Source organism: Suricata suricatta, chromosome 6 (assembly GCF_006229205.1).
Source record: "Suricata suricatta isolate VVHF042 chromosome 6, meerkat_22Aug2017_6uvM2_HiC, whole genome shotgun sequence".
Taxonomy (NCBI): domain Eukaryota; kingdom Metazoa; phylum Chordata; class Mammalia; order Carnivora; family Herpestidae; genus Suricata; species Suricata suricatta.
Window position 1 is genome coordinate 71417173 of NC_043705.1, and position 24830 is coordinate 71442002.

Below are 24830 nucleotides of genomic sequence, written 5' to 3' on the forward strand. Positions count from 1 at the left end.
ACTGGGTGTTGTATGGAAAACAATTTGACAATAAAATATTAAAAAAAACAGGAATATGTATAGTTCAGTGATTTTAGACTTGACTTAAGCTGTGAAATTCTTAACAAATTAATTTTATTTCTACATCATAATGTGGAAGAAAGCTGGAAGGTAAAAATCAATAGTCAAAATCACATGCCTGTTTTGGTGGTACCAGAGTGCTGAGAATAACTAACAAAATTCTAATTACTTAAATACCTCTTTAATATGCTGTATGTTTGTGGATATATAAAGTATTACAAACTAAATTACTTCTGAAATTTAAAAAAATGATACAGAAGGGTCAATCGATTAGCCAGTATTCTTTGAATGTTTACTGTTTCTCAGCTTAAGTTACAAATGATGACTACAGAACGATTCACATTCGAACCTGTGGCCGGGTAGTTCTTTTGCTGCCTTTACCTGGGCTCACTCATGCAGCTGCACCCATGCAGCTAGGATACTGGCTGGGCCCTGATTTCAGCTGAGACAACTAAGATGGCCTGATGTCTTTCCGCATGTGGTGTTTGATAACTCTAGAAGGCTAGACTGTGTTTCCTCACATAGTGGGAGCAATGTTTAAAGAGCTCAAGTCACAAAGGCAAGTGCTTATCAATCTTCTGTTTGCATCATACATGCTGATGTCACAATGGCAAAAGCGAATCCCATGAGGGAAGTGATCTCACAAGACTACTGTTATAGAAATGTATGATTCATTGGGTTCCATTTTAGTAACAATCTACTATATTCTAACCTCCAGCTGCAGTGATTCATATCTTTCCATTCACCAAATATACTCATCATCTTTTAAATACCCATGGCTTCATCCAGTCATAGCATCAGTTACGAAGCTCATGATCTGATAAACAGAATCAGCTCTGGATATGGGTGAGGCATTTGGGGTGGAATTCCTCTTGATCCAGATATTCATGACGTAAAAGAACAAGTTATTTGGTCTCCCATACTTAACACAGAAAAATAAATCAGAAAGAGGAAACAACAATAGATGCTCCCATTCAAAAAGAAGGAGGAAGAGAACATAATAGATATTAGAGCACTGGAATAACAAAAGCCAGACAGGCACAAGTTATCGTGGATTTCCACACTGGGGGTTAGGAATGATTCTTGCTTGGGACACAGTTCTCCCTGCGAATCATTCTCTAAAGCATTTTTCTCTGTTGCTCTTGGATCTTGTCTCTGACAACTTGGTTCTGTATGAGACACCAGACTTCTTTTTTTTTTTTTTTTTTTTTTTTAACTGGGAAAACCCTCTATTTATAGCTGAGTAGCTTTCTCAGCTTGCTCTTACTACATTGGCGGGTGACAGCCTCCTTTTCCTTTCAAACTGTATCACTTTTAGTCCAAACTGATACATTTCCTTAAATATTGTGATGTTCCCATATGTTAGTTCATTCAAGGCCCTTCAAGCCACATCCACAATTACTTTAAAGGTAGACCACATTTATTATTTTAGATCCTACAGCAACAATGCTTATATGATTCCTCAAAACTTTTTGTCTAGATGAGAATGTCTATGAGGTATCCCCTTAAGTCTTTTTGAGTTCTTAAAAAAGGGTCTTACAGCCACACTGCTGATTTGATAATTACCTTAAAGGCATATATTTTCTTTGCGAACCTTTTGCTGAAAGACTGAATATATGAAATAGCTTTATTTTCCAGCCAAGCAACTTCCTTATACATTTTTTAAATTTACCGTGCAAAGTAAAATTCCTTTTTAGTACCCCTTTCTCCTCTCTTACACTATCACATATAACTAAAAGGACAATTGACACTTGTAATATTCTGCCCAGAATTCTTAGCCAGATCTACAAGGTATCATTGAGTATATTCTCTGTCTTCCAAATACTGCAGAAAACAGTTTTATCATTGCTTCAGTGCTACAAGACATCTTTATAGTCTCTAATAGCAGATTTTCCACCAGTCCTCCAGCATTCACTACTACTCAGTCCTAAAGCTTGTACCACAGCTTTTAAGTTTGTATTGCATCAGCTTTCTAATTCTGGTACAAATTTCTAAATCAGTTCTCTGTTGCTTACTTAAAGCAATAAAAAAATGATTTCTTACAATTCCATGTGTTCACTCAGTGATTTTTCTGTAGCTTTACCTTGTTCTCAATCATGCAGCTTTATTCAGTTAGAGTCTGTTGGGAGCTCAGTTTGGCTGGGACAGTGGTCATGGCTGCCTTCCTTGCCATGTGGTGTTTGATACTTTAGAAGTGTAGAATGGTCTTCTTCACCTGCCAGCAGGAGTATTTCATGAAGTCAAGCCCCAGTGTGTATGTTCTTTTCCCATTGGCCTAAGGAAGTCAATGATCAAGTCCATGTGGGAGGAACACACAAGATTTGGATACTGGGAAATATGATTCATTGGACTCCATTAGCATAATATGATGCTATGTGATCTTTTTATTCCTTACTAATATAACAATGCTGGGCTATGTAATTATATAGAATCTTATAACAGGTGATAAAAAGTTAAATTTTCTTAAAATCCAGGTACTATATTTTGATATTAGCTATTGCTATAAGGAAATAATTTTTCTGCTGTCAATCTCAACAACTTTCCTATCACACATATACTACTCCTTGTTCAACACAGATTACTTTCCATAGAGTCCCTTAAAATAAAAAACAAATTTCAATTGACTTTTTAGATCACTGTTTCTAAATGTTGTCTTTGATTTTTTTTAATGTTTATTTTTGAGAAAGTGGGAGAGAGAGCGTGAGTGGGAGAGGAGAATAGAGAGAGGAAGTCAGGGGATCCGAAGCTGGCTCTGCACTGACGGCAGAAAGCCCGATACATGGGGCTTGAATTCAATAATTGTGAGATCATGATCTTAGTCAGAAGCTCACCTGGCTGAGCCACTTAGGCATCCCTAAATTTTCTCTTTGAATATGGCTGCTTATTTCTGTTGAAATAAGAATGTCTAATCGCACTCAAGTGACCAGCACACTTTGACTTTGTGCCTTAGGTTAAATAAAAGGAATGACAGTTTTCATGATTTTTATTAATATGTTTAAATCTCATTTTTCTTCTTCCATAGAATGGGAATGATAATAGAATCTTATGAGATCATTTAAAAATTAAAGTAGTGCATGTGAGTGCTTTGCAACACATTTCAGAGTCGGTGCTTATTAAACAGAAATTTTATTAAGGATTAGGACAAAGAGACCATCATACTAACTTGGGGATACCAACTCTTAATCTATAGGATAGTTACAAGGGCTTTAGTTGGCTTTTTAGTAAAAGTAGAATTTGATATCCACTTTCAATGAAATCTATATAGGGTAAGTGGAGAAGGTATAGTTACGTGATACTGAAAGGAAAATGTTGAGACAAAATTTCAATTTTTTATTGAATTGAGATACACGGTCCCAAATTAGACACTCTTCTGACTTTGGAAATCTTTGTACTATATAGAAACTTTTTCTGTAATGAGACTAATAGAAAATGTGCATAAAGTAGACATCTGTGAATTTCCCTGAGCAGTACTGACTCACATTGCTGCTGGTATCGGCCTCTTTGTACAGGTTTAGGTACTATTTCTCTCCTGATTCTCTCTACTCTCTTTTGGGACTGTCATTCAAAGGTGGTGTCATTCAAATTAGATCAACCTGAATAAGACAATCTCTTCACTCTCCTCTCTTTATTTCTTTCCTATACCTGACTCTTGGTCCACCTGTCTCTTCTTCCACCTGCCTTTGATCTATCTTTCTACCCTTCTATCCCTCTTCTCCCTCATTACTTTCTAAGATTTGAATTTGAGTATAGTAAAAAAGAATCGACAATGGACATTAGTTGGAGGTTTTTTGTTTATTTTTGAACTTTATATAAGTTTAGCAGCACCAAGAAGATCGTTTTTGCAAAGTTAGAATTTTGATTACCTCTAGGGAAAAATGATTATATATAATGTGGAAGAGACACCTTCAAGGCTTCTAAGAATAGTGTTAATGTTCTATATATCTAAGTGTCTATTACATGAGTATTTGCTTTGTAATAATTTGGTGATTGATACATTTATTGTATGATTATTTTGCATGTATTTTGTATATTCTACTTTTAACCCATGATTGGAAGTCATTTTGTTTTCCAAGATGACAGCAGGTTGAAGACTGTGAGGTTCTGCTATGTAACTCTCCAGATCCTTATTGGTTCCCATGGTTTCTGAGATCTCTCATTCTGATTTCCTTAGGTTGATATAATTTCATCTCTTCAAATTTTCATTTTATTCTGCCTAATATATTGTTTTTTACTTACAGTTTCAGAACCCAAAGTGACTTAATAGACAAAGAGAACTGAAATAATTTGTTAAAAACCACAAATATATGGACTTCAGTTGCTTGTGGGAGATAATATGAAATTTAGGAGTTAACTAAAAGTTAAAATTTCTTTAAAACATCTTCCCTGACTTCCCATACTCTCATGTAGAATGAATTATTACCTCCTCTGTATCCCCTGAAATCATGATCTATTGCAGAACTGTGAGTTGCAAGAGGATATAAATACTATATTTCACAAATACAGGTAACAATGCAGGTTTATTATTTATATTTATTTGGTTTTCTGTGTTTTCTCCTTCCTTGGTTGTTAGCCAATTAAAGGCAAGGAGCTTCATCTCATACTTATTTTACATATGTAGTACCTTTTTCAGTGTTGGACACTATTAGCAGATCAATAAATATTTGTTGAATTGATTTTTTCCCCAGAATTCCTTGTGAGGGATCAATAGGGATATGGAGATGTTTACTTTTAAATCTTTGTAGAAATAATGCAGCTAAAATTGGGAGGGCTTGAATACTCTTGTTCTCATTTATCAGATTCCTGACATAGAATAAAAATAAAGATAATTGCAATCCACTAATGTTGCTAAAAACCTCCCTTACATATGTTTGGAGTCATTATATCAATATTAAGCACACAGAGATTGTATGGTAAAATACTGGGATCTAGAAATCTTAAGTATTCTGTTCCTAGCCAAATAGAATTTTCATTACCTATCTCAATGTTTTTTTTTGTTAATATCCTAATCACAACTAACTTGCAACCCTAAGAGTTTCTAAGGAAATCTGCTTGTCTGAAATTACTTAAGACCTTGTAAGGGTTGTTGACAAACAAATAACTTTCCATTCCATTTAGTACTTGAATCATCTTTGGTTGCTTAGTGATCTTTGATGAGTTTGAAAGCAGAAGGAAAGATTTCAGAAGATCATTTATGTTTTGCAGGAAGAAGTCAGTGTTTGGGTATGTTTCTTTCTTAGTTTAATTAACACAGCTAGAATATTAAGTTAATGAGGTTAAACCCATGAGTGTAATTGCCAAATATGCTGGACTAAGCTCCAAGTCCAGAAAAATCAGTGCTTTAAGATGACTAACAGAATCACTAGGCAGGGAAAGATAACACTTAAGTTTGAATTTTAATTCTTCCACTAAATTAATATGTAAATCTTAGCCAAGTTAATTAATCCTGTTAGGTTACAGAGTGAAAAAAATAGTATTAAATGTACCTGAATCAATTCTTACAGATGTGGAAGGATCTAATGTAATAATATATGTGAAATTAATTTTAAAACTATAAAACATAGTGAACATATTTAATATGAACCTTATTGTCATAACTGGGACATAAATGGGTGATTTGAATAGATTATCATAAAATCTGTCAATTTTCTTATAAAAGCAGTTAGTCACAAAAATCTCTGCCTGTTATCATCTATCTATCATGTATCCTTTATTAGTGAATGATAGTACATTCCTAATATTCTAGTATCAAATTTATTGACAAATTCCAAAATTTTGAAACAGTCATATTTCTCTATATACTTTTCTTTGTTTATTATTGCTTATGATCATATATGACATAGCTATCAAAGAAGCCCAGAGGCTATTCTTGATGCTAGGCTTAGGGAAATAGATGACAAATGGGTTTTCTGGCTCCAGCTTTGTGGGCTTGAGGAAAACATATAATGCCAGATTCTTGATTACCACCACATTTACTGTATTCTTTAGAGAAATTTCCATGCAATAGAAAAGGAGATATATGCCAAGAATGTTATGATAGTACCACCTTCCAGCTATTCATACACAGCAGCAATAAGCACTTCCTGAAAGTCAAACACCACTCAGGTCCAGAAATAGAATTTGCAGCCCTAGAAACCCCTTGAGATCACAGTGCCCTCCCTCCTGCCATAAGTAATCACTATACTGGCATTTAAAGTAATCATTCTTGTGATTTTCTTTGTGTAGTTTTATCAATCAAATATGCCCGCAGATACTATTACTTGGTCTTGCGCATGATTATAACCAATGGAGATTATTTGGAATTTGGTTGTTCATCTACACCTTCTTGTATTTGGAGGTTTTGTGGAGACATCTTGTCACTTAATTTGTTATAAATGGATTCTACTGTTTTTTTTGCGCTTGTAACTTAGTTTTTGGTCTGCTTTATGTATGGATTCAAAAGTTTAAAAGACTTGCTGCTGCAGTCATTCCCATCATTCCAGATAGCTCTTGTCATTTTGTCATGTTTCCTGCTAGTGCTTATTTATTTTCTGCTTAAAATGAAGTATTACAGCTGTAGCCAGTCTCCCCTTCTTCCAGTATTAAGTATGTGTATAGGTCCATTTAAAGCTTTATATTAGGTTTCGTTGATTTATCCATCTGTTCTTATACCTGTGCCATATTTTTTTATGCTATTGTTTCAAAGTTTGTGTAGTATCTGGTTCATTTTTATTACACATTTTTTCTAGAATGTATACTTAGTTATTCACAGATTTTTATTTTTTCTTAGAAATTTTGGAACACATATGTCTTCTAAAGGTCAATTTGGATTATTATTGGAGTAAATTTATTTATAAATTGGGGGAAATTCTGTTTTCAATATTAAGTATTCCTATCCAATGGCAGACTTGCTCCACTGATCTCCCTTGGTATCATTTAGAATGTCTTGTTGTTTTTGATGAGATGATTGCTAGATCCTTTTAGCTTTTGTTAATATTATAACTCTTAGTTTTTGTTACTCAAAACAAAACACTATTTGTGTTTTTTGTTGTATTTTGTAGTTGATTATTTTTGATACAGAGAAATTCAATTATTTTTAACATTTATCTTGATTTCAACAAGTATGCTAAAATTGATGTGCCCAAAGGTAAGGGAAATAAAAGCAAAAATACTGGGACCACATCAAGATAAAATGTTTCTTCACTGCAAAGGAAACAACCAATAAAACTAAAAGGCAATTAGGGTACCTGGGTGGCTCAGTTGGTTAAGCATCAGACTTTGATTCAGATGATGATCTCATGGATCTTGAATTCAAGCCCCACATTGGGCCCTGTGCTGACAGCTCACAGCCTGGGGCCTGCTTCAGATTCTGTGTCTCCCTCTCTCTCTGCCCCTCCTCCACTCATGCTCTTTTTCTCTCTGTCTCAAAAACAAATATAATTTTTTTAAAAAGGCAGCAAACAAAATGAGAGAGGATATTTTCAAATGACATATCAGATAAAGGATAGGTATCTAAATTCTATAAAGAACTTACCAAACTCAACACACAAAAAAGAAATAATCTAGTGAAAAAATGAGAAGACATGAATAGATGCTTCCAAAGAAGAAATGCAGATGGGCAACAGACACATGAAAAGATGCTCAACATTGCTAATCATCAAGGAAATTCAAACCAAAATCACAGTGAGATACCACCTCGCACCATTCAGAGTGGCTCAAATTAAGAACTCAGGAAACAACAGATATAGAAGATACTATATCCAAATTCTATTGCTAGAGAAGAAACAGATACTATTAATGTTATGATGGGGCCTTTGTTTGTTTTTTGTCTAGATTTCTGGTTGATGGATGTGCTATACTTTTTGTGTGTGTGTGTGTAGAAAAGAAGTACACATTTTTTTCACCAACCTGAATCTGAATTTTAGCATACCCATCAACTACAAATACAGGTAAAAAACAAACAAACAAAAACCCCATCATAACATTAATAGTATCTGTTTCTTCTCTAGCAATAGATTTGGTTTTAGTCCTATATCACTTTTAAGCTGTAGATATCTCAAAATAATATTGAGGCTCAATACCTTTTTGAAATTATTACAAATATCAGGATCACTTCTAGATCTTATTTCTTGATTTATCACAATAATAAACAAAGTTGGCTTCTATATATCTATTACTATTTAGTAATTGTTTCAGTATAATTTTTTCTTTATATAATTTTTTACATAGATGGTCCTAGTTTTGCATATTTTTATGGCAACTAACATATAATCTGTATTGTACAAATACCTGCTTATATTTACTTTATGCATATAACAGCTTTCTTTTGAGATGGAGATCATAAAGTTTACCTTCAAAACAGGTTGAAATTATCTGCAATAGATCAAGTTAACTACTAGCTATGCTTGTGGTAGTGAGTGTAGAATTCATCATTAACATGATCAAGAACTAAGCTTTGAGAGTTTTGGATTAATATTTCATTATGTTTAAAAATTCTGTTTTTTATTGAACAAATTTTGTATTATATTTTGTTGAAATAAATCTATTTAATCTACATTTTCTAATTTATTATAAATAGATATTCATAATTTTATTTTACTACATTTTACATCCCTGTTGTATGGTTATTTACCCATTTCTCTGATTTTATTTCTTTCTTTTTTTACTTTTTTGGTTTTTTCAGATATCTGACTTAATAATCTTTTTAAAATGTCACTTTTGTTATTTTTCTATAAGTTTACCTGCTTTTATTTATGACACTCTTTTATTTGATTTTTTTTAAGTTTTTTATTTGGCTGATTATTTTCTTTATTTTCAACTCCTTTTGTCTAAATGTGTTTCACTTTAGTTTTAATTCCCGTGTAATACTGGATTAAGTAATTTACGTATACTTGCAATCCTAATTAGACAATTCATTTCCCTGCGAATGCTGCCAAGGATAGCTCTCACTGCTTGGATTTGATTTTGATAATTGTTTAAAATAATTTCTTGCTTGAATCTGGCCAGATATCAGTATTTTTTTAGTAAACTTTAAAAAATATTTTTTTTGGAATTCAGTAATTATTAGATTTGCAAATAAAGACAAATAAAATAATAAAGGCTTAATAGATTTTTACCAAAATTGGTTGAGAAGAAGTCTCTGGCTACGCATCTCTATTTGCCTAAACCATCTGGGTCTAATGTCTGAGTTCAAAGAGTTACATCATTGACAGGAAGAAACAGGAAATAAATTTGAGCAACATCTGTTTTCCTCCTTAGACAAATTTGTGTATTTGGAGCTCATCTTTTACAGCTGCTTTCCCTTTTGTTTTATAAACTTTAAAAATTCCTGGTTCTCATCATTCTTTTGGCCTCAACAATATTGAATGGTGTTACCCAGAACTCCCTGGATTCCTTGGTCAGTTTATTTGACCGTAAGTACCAAAATCTAGCAATCATATATGACACATGCACAAACAATATTAGATTCATTTTAAAGCCAGTGTGTGGTCAGAATAGTAAAGAATATGCTTTTGTTCAATCAGAGTTTATTCTGCTTTTCACAATGCCAGAACAACTCATTTCAATCCTCAGTAATGTTTAAGAAATAGTATTTTACTATTATTTTAATTTACGCTTTTAGTTGTGTTTCTTCATTAACTCAACAATGTTTTCTTGTAGTTTGTAAATGCCAGTATTTATTTTGTATGTATTATCAAGGCCAGAAGATAAAATTTGGGGTTTGAGAGATGGAGTTAGGGATATCAATGAGGACATTGACATTGGGTAGCCTGCTCTGCTGTCTGCTCTTTTTTCTACCTAATTTTTAAAGTGCTACTTGAGATGCTATTTCTCTTCTCCCTGACTTGTTTACTCTGTTTCTTTAGACTAAAAATTATATAGCTTTTCTTAGTGCTTAATGGTGAATTCTTATATTTTCCCCAAATCATTTTTATGCATTTGTTTTGCTTGCCACCTAGATCAAAATATATTTGAAATCCTTAACATGGTCAGGATGGTGCTAGCAAATAGTGGGTGATTATAAATCCCCATGGAGGAGTAATGAAGAATGCAAGTAAAATACCCTAATTTGGCAAGACAGGCATATACCAGAATTTTAGTTAAATACGATTTAGTTGCCAATTTAATTTAGTTATATCTTGGAATTTCAGCCATTGTAGCTTTAGAGGCCAATAATATAAGAATGTTAGAGATTAGGCAAATAGCTGGGTGGCTTCTTCCTCAGAGGACAATGGCAATACTCTGTGGCCTTTATACAGAGATCTAGAAGAGCCACAGGATAAACCTGACTGGCATAAATGCCTTTTAACTATTGTTTTAATAAAAGTCCTTTTGAGTTTCAGTTAGTTATGACATCATTTGGGGGCATTAGTTCCATGATTTTGTATTGTAATATTCAAAATGTCACTTCCTTCAGTTGATGGACATTTAAGCTCTTGCCATAATTTGGCTATTGTTGAAAGCACTGCTATAAACATTGGGGTACATGTGCCCTTATGCATCAGCACTTGGTGAATGGATAAAGAAGATGTGGTTTATAAACACAATGGAATACTACTTGGCAGTGAGAAAGAATGAAATCTTGCCATTTGCAGCAATGTGGATAGAATTTTTAAAAAAATTTTTTTATGTTTTTTATTTATTTTTGAGAGACAGAGACAGTGCGGGCAGGGGAGGTTCAGAGAGAGAGGGAGACACAGAATCCGAAGCAGTCCCCAGGCTCTGGGCTAGCTGTCAGCACAGAGCCTGATGTGGGGCTCGAACCCACAAACCGTGAAATCATGACCTGAGCTGAAGCAGGACGCTTAACCGACATAGCCACCCAGGCATCCTGCAATGTGGATAGAATTTGAGGGTATTATGTCAGGTGAAATAAGTCAGTCAGAGAAAGACAGATACTGTATGTTTTCACTCATATGTGGATTTTTAGAAACTTAACAGAAGACCATGGGGGAAGGGAAGTGGGAAAAAGTTACAAACAGAGAGGAAGGGAGGCAAACCATTGGAGACAAATATAGAGAATAAACTGAGGGTTGATGGGTGGATGGGGGAGAAGGGAAAGTGGGTGATGGGACATTGAGGAGGGCACTTATTGGGATGAGCACTGGGTATTGTATGGAAGCCAATTTGACAATAAAGTATATTAAATTAAAAATGGAAATAAAAGAAAGCAAGTCATGGAAAAATGTCACTTTTTGATATTCTGTTTCATTAAATGGAAAGGAACCCATTTCTCTGGGTAGAAAACAAAATGTGGCACGTAAAATGTACTATAATTCAAGAGCCATGTGAATTCACCATGACCTGTGTTTCTTTATTCAGTAATGTATTCATGTAGTTATATATTTAGTGAGTTAACATCAGGTACTAACTCAGATGATAGCATATCATTAAAGAAAAATCAGAACATATAAGGCCAGCACAGCAACGTAGACAGAGGAAAAGAGGGGTAAAAATAGATGTATTGGGAAGAACTGGCTAGAACTTTCTTCTTCTTACCTATCTGCAAAATTCCATAAGATAAAGATTGAGAACAATTGGAGAATTTAATTGAATCCTTCCTAGAGTGATCATTCTTGAGTGCTTCCACGAAGGGAAGCCATTAAAAGCAATATATATATATATATAGTTTAAACTCAAGAAGAACTAGAAAATCAAATATGTAAGTGTCTGGTAGGGGGTCATTGATGCTAAAATAATGAGTATGTGCCTTATTATCACTAGTGCTAGTCCCCAAATTAATGCCTGCCCTAGGGTAGGATCTTGTGTTTAATCTAACAGGTTCAATAGTCAGAGAACTAAATGAGCTTTCATTTTAAATTAGTGGAAGGTATCAACAATAAAATCCAAGCTGAGGAGCTAATTCAAACTGGGTGGAAGAAGCTAGAGTGCCTGAGTCTTCCCTTCCCCTCCCCCATCTCCCTCAACTTATTCTTCTATGGGACTTCTATTTCTGCCTGGCCTTCTGAAGTGCATACAGAATACATTCATACTGAATGTCCTAGATAGGGGCATACATGTGGACTAGGGGTAAAATGAATATAAGGATCAAGATCCTACTTGTGGTTTGAAGTGGATTTCTCAAGACAGGCAGCAGATGTGAGTATAGGGAATCTTTGAAAAACAATGCTCAGCATCACTCATCATCTGGGAAATACAAATCAAAACCACACTGAGCTACCACCTCACACCAGTCAGAGTGGCTAAAATGAACAAATCAAGAAACAATAGATGCTGGCGCAGATGTGGAGAAATGGGCACCCTCCTACACTGTTGGTGGGAATGTAAACTGGTACAGCCGCCCTGGAAAACATTGTGGAGGTTCCTCAAAAAACTATCAGTAGAATTCCCCTATGACCAGCAATAGCACTACTAGGGATTTATCCAAGGGATACAGACACATGGGGCACATGTACCCCAATGTTCATAGCAGCACTGTCAACAATAGCCAAATCATGGAAAGAGCCTAAATGTCCATCACCTGATTAATGGATCAAGAAGATGTGGTTTATCTATACAATGGAATACTACATGGCAATGAGAAAGAATGAAATCTGGCCATTTTTAGCAAAGTGGATGGACCTCGAGGGTGTCATGCTAAGCAAAATAAGTCAGGCAGAGAAGGACAGATATACCATATGTTTTCACTCATAGGTCTAACAGGAGAAACTTACTAGAGAACCATGGGGAGGGGAAGGGGGGGAGAAAGAATTAGGGAGAGGGAGGGAGGCAAATCATGCGAGACTCTTGAATACTGAAAACAAACTGAAGGCTGAAGGGGGAGAGAGAAAGGGGAAGAGCGATGATGGCCATGGATAAGCAATTCTCAGAACTTAGGGTAAAGAGATCAAGATCCAGGGAATGGCTATAATGGCATTTCTAATTCCTTAAAATATTTCACTTTGACACTCAAAGAGGAGTCAAAATTAAGAACTTTACAATTTCCTTTCTATTTAGACTAGCCATTAATATTATCCTTCAATGTATATACATTGTACATATGTATATGTACATTATACAGATATACATATATACATATGTACATTCAATGTACATATACGCCAGTGCCAACACACTTAATTGTCTAAGGACAACTAGAGACATGGTGGCAAACAAAAGTGAGTCCTGCTCAATCCCACATCCTTCTATAGAGAGACTGCATCATCCGTTTTAGAGGACTTGGGTTTCTTTTGGTGACTGAGCAGTCACCTCTGACAATGAGAAGAAAAGAGCTGATGAGGCTGAAAAGTGATCTGTTCCCTCAACCATTTCCTTAGTGCTTTAGTAGAAAGTACTGTGACCAGTCTGTGAAAAGGGAGAGGGTAGTTATTGAGGCAATAATGTCAGAAAATTAATAAATAATAAATCACATAATGGATAATTCGGAATTTCATTAAAAATTATCATTAACACTAGAAACTGAAATAATAGGAAGTCTTTAAAAGAGTATTACAATGGGCACAATTTTAATAAGAAAACATAATCTTTAAAACATAGATGGTTAAGTATTGGAGTAACAAACTTTTTTTCCTCCTTGGGTATCTTTAAAAATATTATATATTTTACCTTTGTGGAATGATTTATGTTTGAATGCCAAATACGTAAATAAATCAAGAAGAGGACTTTTATGATTTTATCCTGCTGTGTGATCAGATTTTTGTTTTAGGAACAATGATAATGGAGTCAGGGACAATGATAGCCTGGTAGCAATTTACTTATGGCACTATATAAATTATATATGGCACTATATAAATTTAATTTGTATATCTAAGGCACTAGCAGTGGGAATGGAGAAAATGGATATTAGTAGAAAAATGTGACATGATTTAGTAACAACTGGCATTATAAGAAGCTGAGATGTTTCTCAGGTTTCTGGCTTGGATGGCTATAGGGGTAATAGTTCCATTCCAGTCATTGATTTTTAAACAAATAGTAAATTTAAGGAGAAGACAAACTCTATTTAGGACATATAAAGACTACGATGCTTGATAAAGCAGTCAAAGGGAAATGTCCAATAGGTTATTGGTTATGAATCCAATTGCCTGCATACCGCAGAACTTCTTAGAACTACTTTTTATTCACTGCCATGAAAGGGCAGCTCCTTTGGTCGGGGATGGCCACGAAGAAATAAACTCCATGGCTTTGAATCCACTGGCTCTCCCCTGGGAAAGGCGGTGGTGGAGGGACTAGCTGAAGCCAGGCACGGCAGCCTGCACCTGTCTTCACACGCTCCTCAGTCATGGGCTTTCAGGCTGCTTACTGCTTCTCTGCCCACTCCACTAGTACTGATACTAGCCATGAGTGATAGAGGGCATTTTTAGGGGAAAGCAAGAACAGAATGTACATACTTTACCTCAGCTATTTCTTTCTCAACAGTTTAGGGCCACTTTGCCACAGGCTTTATCATTTTCGTCACCACTTCTGAAATGCTACACCCCCAGGTACCCAACACATACTAGGTCAGGACAGTTTTTGTTCCATTCTTTCAGCATATCTTACTTGCATAGTTTGTCCCAGGCAGATTTTAGAGTAGTGAGCTAAAAACCCATGCAAGTTGGCCATCTTGTCAGGATTTCGGGGCATTATGAATCAGTAATGTCCATCTCATTTGTAATTCTTCTGAAATAACAATCTCTGTGGTCTTTTCAGAAGTTCAGGCTTCTCATTATCTTTAACCTTATGCGGTATTTACCCCTCAATGACAGATTTTCAGCTCTAATTCTGTAATGTCTTGGCATCCAGAAAAAAATATATACATACATATATATAACTAGGAATGTTTAATGCCAGCATGCTTGTTATCATTTGTTGAAAATCAATGACATTTAAATCAAAAGTACCATATGGACCCAAATATTTCCACTTAAATGAAGAGAAAGGTCAACTTCTTTCCCTAGCGATCCTTAGAAAATTGGCATTTAAAGTGACATTGTGGGTACATGTTTTTTAAGAAATAGCTTTCAAGTAATATCCTTTTATTAAGTCTATTTTCATTTCAGAAAGTTTTCACAATAGTATATTGGGATGTATAGTGAAAAGGAAGTTTCTCTAAGTGTGGTTTCCACCTATTTTTGTCTGTATAACACAAATGAGAATAATATACAGGCTATTGCAAATGTATTTGTCCATTTCTTACTAGTATGTCACACACACACACACACACACACACACACACACACACACATCTTTATATCCCCACCCCCAGCCCTTTCCTTTTCATTCAAATACCTGCCTTTGGTCAACCTCAACACTATAGAAATGTGGCTTCTATTTATGAAGCATTCCTGACACTCCTCTAAAACTTGAAACATTAGTATATCTTTATTCTTATCTGCTAATAAAAACTCTAGTTTCTGCTCCTTTACTCAAATTAGTAAGGTCAGTTGTATTCTATTCATCTATCACTGCATAACAAGTCACCCCTCATTTTTTAAAATTAGCGTAAAACAACAATTGTATTTCACAAGTGTGTGTATCAGCTAGATACCTCTACTCATCTGACCAGGATTAATCTTACCTGGGCTTCTTTATGGATCTGTACTCTCCTGGAAGTTTGACCAGGGCAACAGGGGTGAATTGCCAATGTGCCATCATCATCAAGCAGGATATTCTAGACTTGTTTGCCTGGTGGCAGCAAATTTCAAAGAAGAACTTGGGAAGTGTGCATGCTTCTAGGGGCCAAGGCTCAAAATTGATACATTTTCACTGTTGATCAAAGCAAATCAGAAGGCCAGCCAAATACAAAAGGAAGTGAAATAGCCTCCTTCTTGATGGGACAAGTCTCAAAGTTACAATATAAAGGAGCCTAGTTACCAGGAGAGGTATAGTTGCACCAGTTTTGCAAACCCAACCAGACTTGTATGTTACAAACAAGAAGAGAACTGGTGGATTGCATGCTCCATTTTCTAATTTTTCTTGTTTCTGTCCCGCAGGACTTACCCTTAATGAGCCAGTGAATTAACATAATAAGAGAGGTTGTCTTCTAATATAAATATCAATTATAGTATATAATTTTAAGGTAGAGTCTGGCCCTAATTTTTTTTTCATTCTCCTAAGGCATTTTTCTCAACCTCTCTCCCTCTCTCTCTCTCTCTCTCCCTCTCTCATTTACATATAGTGCTAATATACTGGTATAGGAATACATTTCAAAAATATTTTTATAGTAAACATCTGTTCTGATTGGTTTGGTGTCCATTCTGATTGTTTAGTACTATGTAGATAGAAGGTTAAATATTTTGAATGTCATTCCTGATTGAATGCATGTTTATACTTGATTGTTAATTAATTTGTTAAGTATCTTACTAAGAAGTCTGGAATTCAACTCCAAAACTTCAAACTGAAGGATCATTCCCAAGGTAAAGATAATTAGGAACCTCCTTTTTGCTAGTGAATACACATTGTTACTCCTGTTCCAGCAAAAGTAAGAATTGAATATACATGCTGCATGTAGAATTCTGAAAATTACATTCAAGCCACTCTGCATCTAGAATTATTTTGCAGGCACAAAGCTGTTTGACTCCTGGTACTTACTGCACATGCCAGACAATTTATATGAATGCATCAAGGCTTGGCACCAAGTAAATAAAAGCTCTTTCACCTATCCTCTGAATTCAATTTAGCAGCAGCAAAATGTTCACCCACCTATATTCATCATTTTTAATGGTGTTCCTTGCAAAGTGCCTCATGGTAATTCTCTAAATGTCTCCTTCCCACAACTGATTGAAAAGGCATTATTTTATTTTAATTAGAACTTTGGGACTTGCACATCATCAGAGAAAATCATTCTTATCTAGTAAAGATACAGAAAATTTTTCAATTAAAATCATTTCCAGTTCAGTACAAAGAAACATAACCCTCCTTAATTCACAAATTGAGGTTTAAAGTGAAACTACAGTTTATTCTGGTAAATGCTAACTTGAATAACTTGTTATAGTTTTCTGTGAAAGCTCTTCCTTGAGGGATTTAAATAAAGGAAAAAAATGTGTTTTCCTTGATACTACCTTAAAATGGTTTTCCTGACTATGGTTAATGAAACCTATGAAACCAATGGCATACTCTGAGTTTTATAAGTCATAAGGCTGGTTCTATGTGACCTAGTCAAATAGGAGGAGTTTAGATGTGCTATCCAGAGACTTTTTTTCCCTCTAAGCTTAATCTTTTCTTCTTTCCAACTTCCTCTGAAGGTATTGTGGCCACATGGTTTTTCTCTTTCTCCTGTATGCACCTGCTCTCAGAAAATAACTGACAAGAAGACGATTAATAGACATTAGAACTGTTCCTTCCAATGGTAGATATGGTTTAATCTATATTCTGGATCATAATCTAATATTAGAGGTCCCTAACTGATGGCCTTCTGCCACATCTGGCCTCCAGATGTGTTTTTAAAACATTTTGAACTAGTTGCTACAATTTAGAAATGAGGAGATTTCACAGTAACCTCCAGATTTCTGGTAGCTCTTGAGATGTTTTAAGCAATCCTGGGCCCATCTTCCTGGATAGCAACAACAGGGTGAGATTAGAGTTGTCTGATAAAATCCAGGATTGCCCAATTAAATTAGAATTTTCAGTAAACAATAAATAATGTTTTAATATATATGTGTGTTTCATGCAGTATTGAAGAGATACTTATACTAAATAAATATCTGAAATTCAAATTTAACTGGGCATCCTTTGTGTTTCTTTGCTAAATCTGAGAAGCCTATATGAGGATGAGCAGTGATTTTTCACCTTAGAGGGGGATGTTTTGCCTTAGACTCACGGGAGACTCACTAAGGCCCCTTCCCACCTTCATGTGACACATATCATTTATAAGTCTTTGAGATTTCTATTACTGACCTAATCTAAAGAACTTAGTCTATTATGGCATTTCATTCTTCAGGGCTACAAACTGTGATTATTTTAGCCAAAATCATCCCACAAAAGTATCTGTCAGATGTGAGGATCCCTGTGCCTTGGGCTTTGACCTATCCATTCAAATGTCTCAGCACTTGCCACTAGACTGGGACATTAGCCTCTATCTATCCTGACCCTCTTCTAGCATTTTCAATGATTATCCTGCCAGGAATAAACAATAGTGAGAGTTCCTGATTTTATACCAATGAGAAACCTTTAAATCTTGTAGGCTTTCCTTTTAAACTAGTAATTATGCCTCTGTGAATAGAATATAAGGCTTGAATCTGGAGGGGGAGGGATATCAAGGGAAAAATGTTTATCGTATTAATATTCATAATTGCTAAAATTGAGAGCCAATCATAATGTTTAACAATAGGAGAAACAGTAAAATAAATTGTGCTATATATCCCCAGTGGGCTAGCTTATCCTATAAGTATTGTTTGGGAAATGTTTAGAGCCTTATGGAAAATGGCAAGATTAAGTCAAAAGAAATTCCAATATGAAGTACTGTATAGAATGTTACCATGATATATAAAGAACCATATACACAGAATAAGGAATAACTGCAGAGAAATCAATCAAAATGATATTTCTCATTGTCTGTGTTGCTGGAATTAGAGAGAATGGTTTCCTCTATTTTTTTCTGTACTTTTTTCTTTTTCTAATTTTTCTATAATAAATATGATATTTATTTCTACAACCATAGTTTAAGTTTCTAGAAATTGTTTGGTTTTTTTTATATCTATAGTTAGGTCCTAAAACTGGATCTTTCTGCCTCAATTTTGTATAAGGTCTGATGACATAGATGTCGGAAGCCACAGTGAATTTAAAGGTAGACTACCATAAAGGTTTTAAGTGGCAAACAGTTTGTTAGGTAATTCTTAAATCTCTTTCACACATTGTGGGTATATAGAGTTGAGAAAATAATTTAGGAAAGAGTTTGTGGAGAGGGTATTTTGAAAAATCCCTTTTCTCCTCTTGGAATACCTTAGCTTTTATCCCAGTCCCACTGCAAGGGGATCCCTTTTTATGGAATATATTGGCTGTGGGTAAATCATTTGCTGATTGTTAGAGACATAATGTAAGCTGACTTTAATTCAGGCAGAACCAATATATCATCCCCCCTTCTTTAAAATGTGGGCATATGGAAGCCCAGTTATAATGAAGTCTCGATGCCAGCTCATTTCAGAGAGATCTAATGGGTCTATGGACCAATCTCTAGTTCATTTCTTTGATCTCTGAGTGCAAAATTGGAATGGTTGTAGTTGGCAGCCAGTATAACATTCATATTGGTTCTATGACTGTGGAAAGTAGTTATCATGGTAGGAAAATAAAGGTAGAAGCTCTGGAAAGTAATTCTACCCTGTAGAATCTGTAGGTCTGTAAAATGTGTTCTTTCCCAATCATATCAGGAAAAATAATCAAAAGCAGTTTGCACTTATTTGAAATAGACAGCTGCATTCAATTATGATCTTACCCCAGGGCTGTTAACTATCCTGCTCTGCCACAGTGTAGTCAAGGAGGATGATAATAATTTGAGATTTCTATAGATGTATTTGTCCACTTATTTATGACATGGTGTTAATCAGCCCTCACAATAGTTCTTAATTTGTTTTCTCTTACCCAACCCTATTACCACTCTCCTTGTTCACTCCTTTGTTATAGATATTATGATATTCTCTTAGCTAATCTCTCAAAGTCTAGTCTTTGCCCTACTCCAGTGGTTTTCAACAATGTCCCCTGGGAGGACATTTGGACATGTTTGGAGATGTTTCTTAACTACTAATATCTCAACCGAATTCATGGTATCCTTTTACTTCATGAACTCATCCCGTCCAATTTTTCTTTCTACTAGTTTTCCAGCAACATGCACAGTATAGGATGCATTTTTCTAATATCTTGCTGGAACTCATTTGCCCCAAATTCTGAGCTATCTTCCTATTGATACAGTAGGCACAATGTATTTGCAAAAGAGATATGTAGAGAACAAGGCGAGCCCATGAACATTCTTGGATGCCAACTGAGCCTTTGCCTTCCAAGTTCTTATGTGGATTAAATCATGTGGACATTGCCCAACCCTGTTCTTCAAGCATACCCCTGTGTCCTGGAGCATGAAGTGCCTATGTTGTTTGCCTTGGACGGGGATTGAGGGGCTCTAGGTCCCTCTTTTACTCCTTTACTTTTACATTATTTCTGACAGTTTCTCTCTTGATATAAGAGACATGACATTGTAATGTAAAAAGTTATAATAGAACAAATTATGATCAGTTATTTTTACCAAGATTTTATTTGTTTGTTCATTCATTTATTTATCTTTCAAGTTCATGTGTTCATTGCCTACCATTGTTTAAGAATTGCAAAATGGTACAGTAATATCTTCTCCTATCTGTCCCATTAATCCAAAGTGCTTGTATTGTGAAAGCTTTAAATTCATTTTAGTTTTTAATTTTGAGTTTGACTTGGCAAAAACTAAGGAGAAAATGGAAGTTGATAGGCTCTTAATATGTCCCCTGTGGGTGTGCAATAATCTCAGATGCACAAAAACAATTACAGAAATTATGAATATTGTATTCTTTATGATTTTGGTAGTGCTATAATTGATATAATGAGAGTTGCACTTTACTCTTTTCTCAGCATTTTACTTTTCTTAAAAATTGACCTAAACTCATGCTGGTGAGTGATACCATATGGGGTGAGTTTATTCACATTTTATTTCAATTATGAAACAGTTCAGCCAGCTGTGCATTGTGTACCTTTTAAATTTATGTCCTATGCTCTTCAGCCAGTGAGAATGACATTGTTCAATGAAATGTGAGCTAATGCATTCCAGGTCCAGATTTTGTCTCTATTTAAAGGTTCATTGTAGTCATTGTAGACCATGACTTTAAGGAACTGGACCAAGGATTTTAAAAAATGAAAATTACAATAAACAAGTGTACAGATACATTTTTCCCTAAAGAACAGAACTTTTGTTCAGCTCTCAGTAAGATAAAACAAGAGCCACAAATGACAGGACAAAATTTAATTGCATTGACATTTGATACAAATGTTCGATTTCCTATTGAGAAGATTCCACCCTATGCAATATGGAAGATAAATTGGATTAAGAGAGACAACATAATTGCCAAAAATTAAAAGACAAGTTTATTTCCTTTATCAAAGCTAAATATTTCTGGAAACTTGGATCAAACATTTGGACCTTCTTAGTTCAAAGCTGAATTGAAATGATACTGCTGTGCCTTTGGAAGTTGCCAAATTAAACTTTACTTAATTCTCATCACATCATCTACTCATGCAAGTACATTTATATAATATTGGTTTGTCATTTCTTTTTAAGGCAATATCAGAAACAATATACCTATTTAGATATCTCTGAGAAATGCAACAAATTCCATAGTAACAGAACACTTAACACTTGTAAGATTCTGGTTTTCATATTTAATAGTTGTGAGATCAGGAACTAATTTGAAAACAGGTTAAGAGGTTTAATTCTATTTCCTCAGTTAAGAGTTTTTATCCTGCTCAGATTAGTTCAATTGCATCTTTTTATTATCTGAAAATTTTCATAATAAAATATACATAACACGAATGTGCCATTTTTATGAATACAGTTCTTTGGCATTATATATATGTTTACACTGTTCTCTAGCCATCATCACCATTCTTATCCAGAACTTTTCAAGACAGGAGGTACCTGTCCTATATTGTCTTCTTATCTTGACATTGATTCATTCATTTCTTAAAAAAATTAATCTTTATTTATTTTTGAGAGAGAGAAAGAGCACAGGGGAGGGGCAGAGAGAGTAAGGGAGACACAGAATCTGAAGCCGGCTCTAGATTTTGAGCTTTCAGCTCAGAGCCTGAAGTGGTGCTCAAACTCTGGGACCGTGAGACCCCTAAACCAAATTTGGATGCTCAACTGACTGAGCCACCCTGGTGCCCCCATTAATTCATTCTTGATGCTATATTGAATCAGAAGAGAGTTCCTGGGCTCAAAGAACCTTATTTTTCTGGAATTGATTTAGAACAATTAATAATTATATAAATAATGGTTAGCTGCTTATTTGTAGACCGTGTAAGATTCTAGATATACAAGTTTGGTAGATAGATATTAATCACAATAATCATATAAACAGTAGTGAACTTTAGACTGGGCTAAGTACTGTAAAGGAAGAAGAGGTACATACCCTGAGGCCGTGAGACTTTAAGGGGATTTGATTTAGGATGGAGATGGGCATGGCTTCTCTGTTGAAGTAACTTTTGAGCTAAGAGACTTAAGTAGAAGCATGTGAGGCAGGAGGCTGTGAATAGAAAGATCCTTAAAAAGGAGTTGCTTGTGCTAAGGTACAAAGGAAGGAGATCAGAACATTCTAAGGACCTGAGAAAGTCATTGTGGCTAAGGCCAGAGAGGGAGCTTTCTGTGCCATGAGCATTTGGGGGTCAGACCACACACAGGTTGTCATTGGAGTTCATGTTAAAGAGTTAGTCCTTTAAGGCAAAGGGACACCATTGAAGTGTTTTAAGCAAGAGTAATAAAATTAGATTTGCATTTCAAAAAAGGACATAGGTTGCTTGTATAGAACAGATTACATGGAAGGCAGTCCAGGTGGGTGTTTGAGCCTCTTGAAGAAACTCATGTTACCTTCATGGCGTCCTGGATTCTGGTGGTTGCAGAGAAATTGGAGAGAAATAAAGTAAATTAATTACTAGGAAGTAATGATACGTTCACTGAATGTGTTAGTGTTTCTACTGTCCATTCAAGGTCTTTCAGGGATAGGAAATATGGCTTCCTAACTTTATAATGTTCAAAATACTTACACTTAGGAGTTTAATAGATGTCTCTGGTCAGAAAACCATGGGCCTGACCATAAGGATGCTGAACAATTGCTCGACTTTGTTGCCTTACATTAGGATTGGAGAATCTAGTTTCTACTAATAGAACTCTTATTCTTCTAGTTATCTAGATAAGGAGGTTTTATATTAGCTTTGGATTCCTTCTCATTAAGATGTCCTGCAATCTAATCATCATGGGAAAAGCCATTGATATTTTCATGTCTTCCCTTATAATTTGGTTTTGAGATTTTAGATGTTCTTCATGGCCCACCTGGATTGTTTCCAATAGCTTCTGCATCAGCTTGTTTGCAACATGAGAGTGGTTTAATCAAATAAAAGTTAATTTTTTAAATTACATAACAAGCCTAGAGGTGACGTGATTGCTTATTTTGTTAATTTTATGTGCCTTTGTATAAATACCCTAGTCAGATCAGTTTCCAAGGATGTCCAAGTTAAGGTTTCTATTTTTCTCTTGGCCTTTCTCATATAAGGCCACAGCATAGCTGCCATTATGTCTCATTACTGGCAAAAAGGTAAAAGAAACATCAGAAAGAAAATGCAGTGACAGCTGTATCCAGAGGGCTAAGGATTTTCCAGATATATTAGGAGAATTCTTTTTTGTCTCATTGGCCAGGATTGCCACATGAATTCTCCAACATAAAAAAGGAGTCCTGGGAGATGTCATATTAGCTCACTATCCTTTGAAGGAAATCTAAGGCAATGGAGATTGGAATGGGTGCTAAAACATTCACACTACAGTATCTACCACAGGTTCCTAATTAGTATTTTTTTTCTGATTCTTTGTCCTCTTAACTTTCTTATCCACCTACACTTCTCAATACAATGTCAAATCTTTCCAAGTTTATTTTTATTTAGAATCACTTTGAGCATATAAATTTCATTTACCACTGGAAAATATTGTGCTTCTGAACTTAACACTCAAAGATCTTCATAGCTTGGTCCAAACTAACACTCAAAGATCTTCATAGCTTGGTCCAAACTACTTGTTAAATTTTATCTCCAATTATTCTCATATATAAATGCTCTACTCCAAGCAATATCTGGTATATTACTCTCTCATGTCCTGTGTTTTCATAATTTAATTCTGTATTACATGATATTTACCTTACAGAGAATTCCCACATCTCTCTTTTTATACATTTACTTAACATAAAACTTCAATTTTAAAGTTTGTAAGATGTTTTTCTTGTCTGTCATCAGTAAATATCCCTATCTTTTAATTCTTACATGTATTTATTTATTTGTCTTGTATTGACATGTGGGTTTTATTTTTTGATGTAGTCTACCAGTTAAACTACACTTCATTGAGGTCATGGTCTATGTCTTTTGCTTTTTCTTATAGTCTTATAATTATAATTATATGATATCATATGATATAATATTAGTATTATATAATGAGAGCAGAACACATACCTTTGGCTTGATAGACCAGGTTGAAACAATTTCAGACAGCAAAATTATTTTTATTTTAAAAATTTTCCAGTAGTGTATTAGAGTTTACCTTAACTGTCAAGAAATCTCTCTTTAGATTTGACCAATTTTCTTCTTATGTGCCCCCAAATCAAGATTAATAGGTATACTATACTAGGTTATTTTAATATTAATTTACAACTACAAATATTTTCCTATCCAAGATCTGATCAACTGCGTACATGATCAGCATTTCATAATTATATTGAATTTTCTTTCTCATATAGTCTTATTTCCTTAATCATTTGCACATTTGATAACAGTATTGACTTATTACATATAAAAGCTTCACAAAACAGAATTCACCTCGTGACCTTTTCTTATTGTGATTTAATGGCTTGTTTTGTATTAAACTGATATAATTACATTGGAAAATAGTAGACAGACAAATTATATGATCTCATAATGTATACAGTATCTGGGAGCTGAGAATACATTTTAAAATTTATTTATATTTTTGCGAATGCCTCCCTAGGACTCCATTACGATGTCTTAAAAATATTTCAGTGAAAATGTTTGTAGTGTTTCAAAATAATATGAGCATTTATAACTGGATATTTTCAGACTACACAAATTTA

At 34.7% G+C, this 24830-nt stretch overlaps 1 long non-coding RNA gene across 1 annotated transcript in view; it reads left to right on the top strand.

Moving 5' to 3' along the window:
• Positions 1-814: 814 nt before the first annotated feature.
• Positions 815-24830, top strand: part of LOC115294110 — a 58125-nt gene continuing 34109 nt past the window's right edge. The window contains exon 1 of the long non-coding RNA XR_003909727.1: positions 815-906. This is a non-coding gene — a long non-coding RNA (uncharacterized LOC115294110). The remainder of the gene's footprint in view (positions 907-24830) is intronic.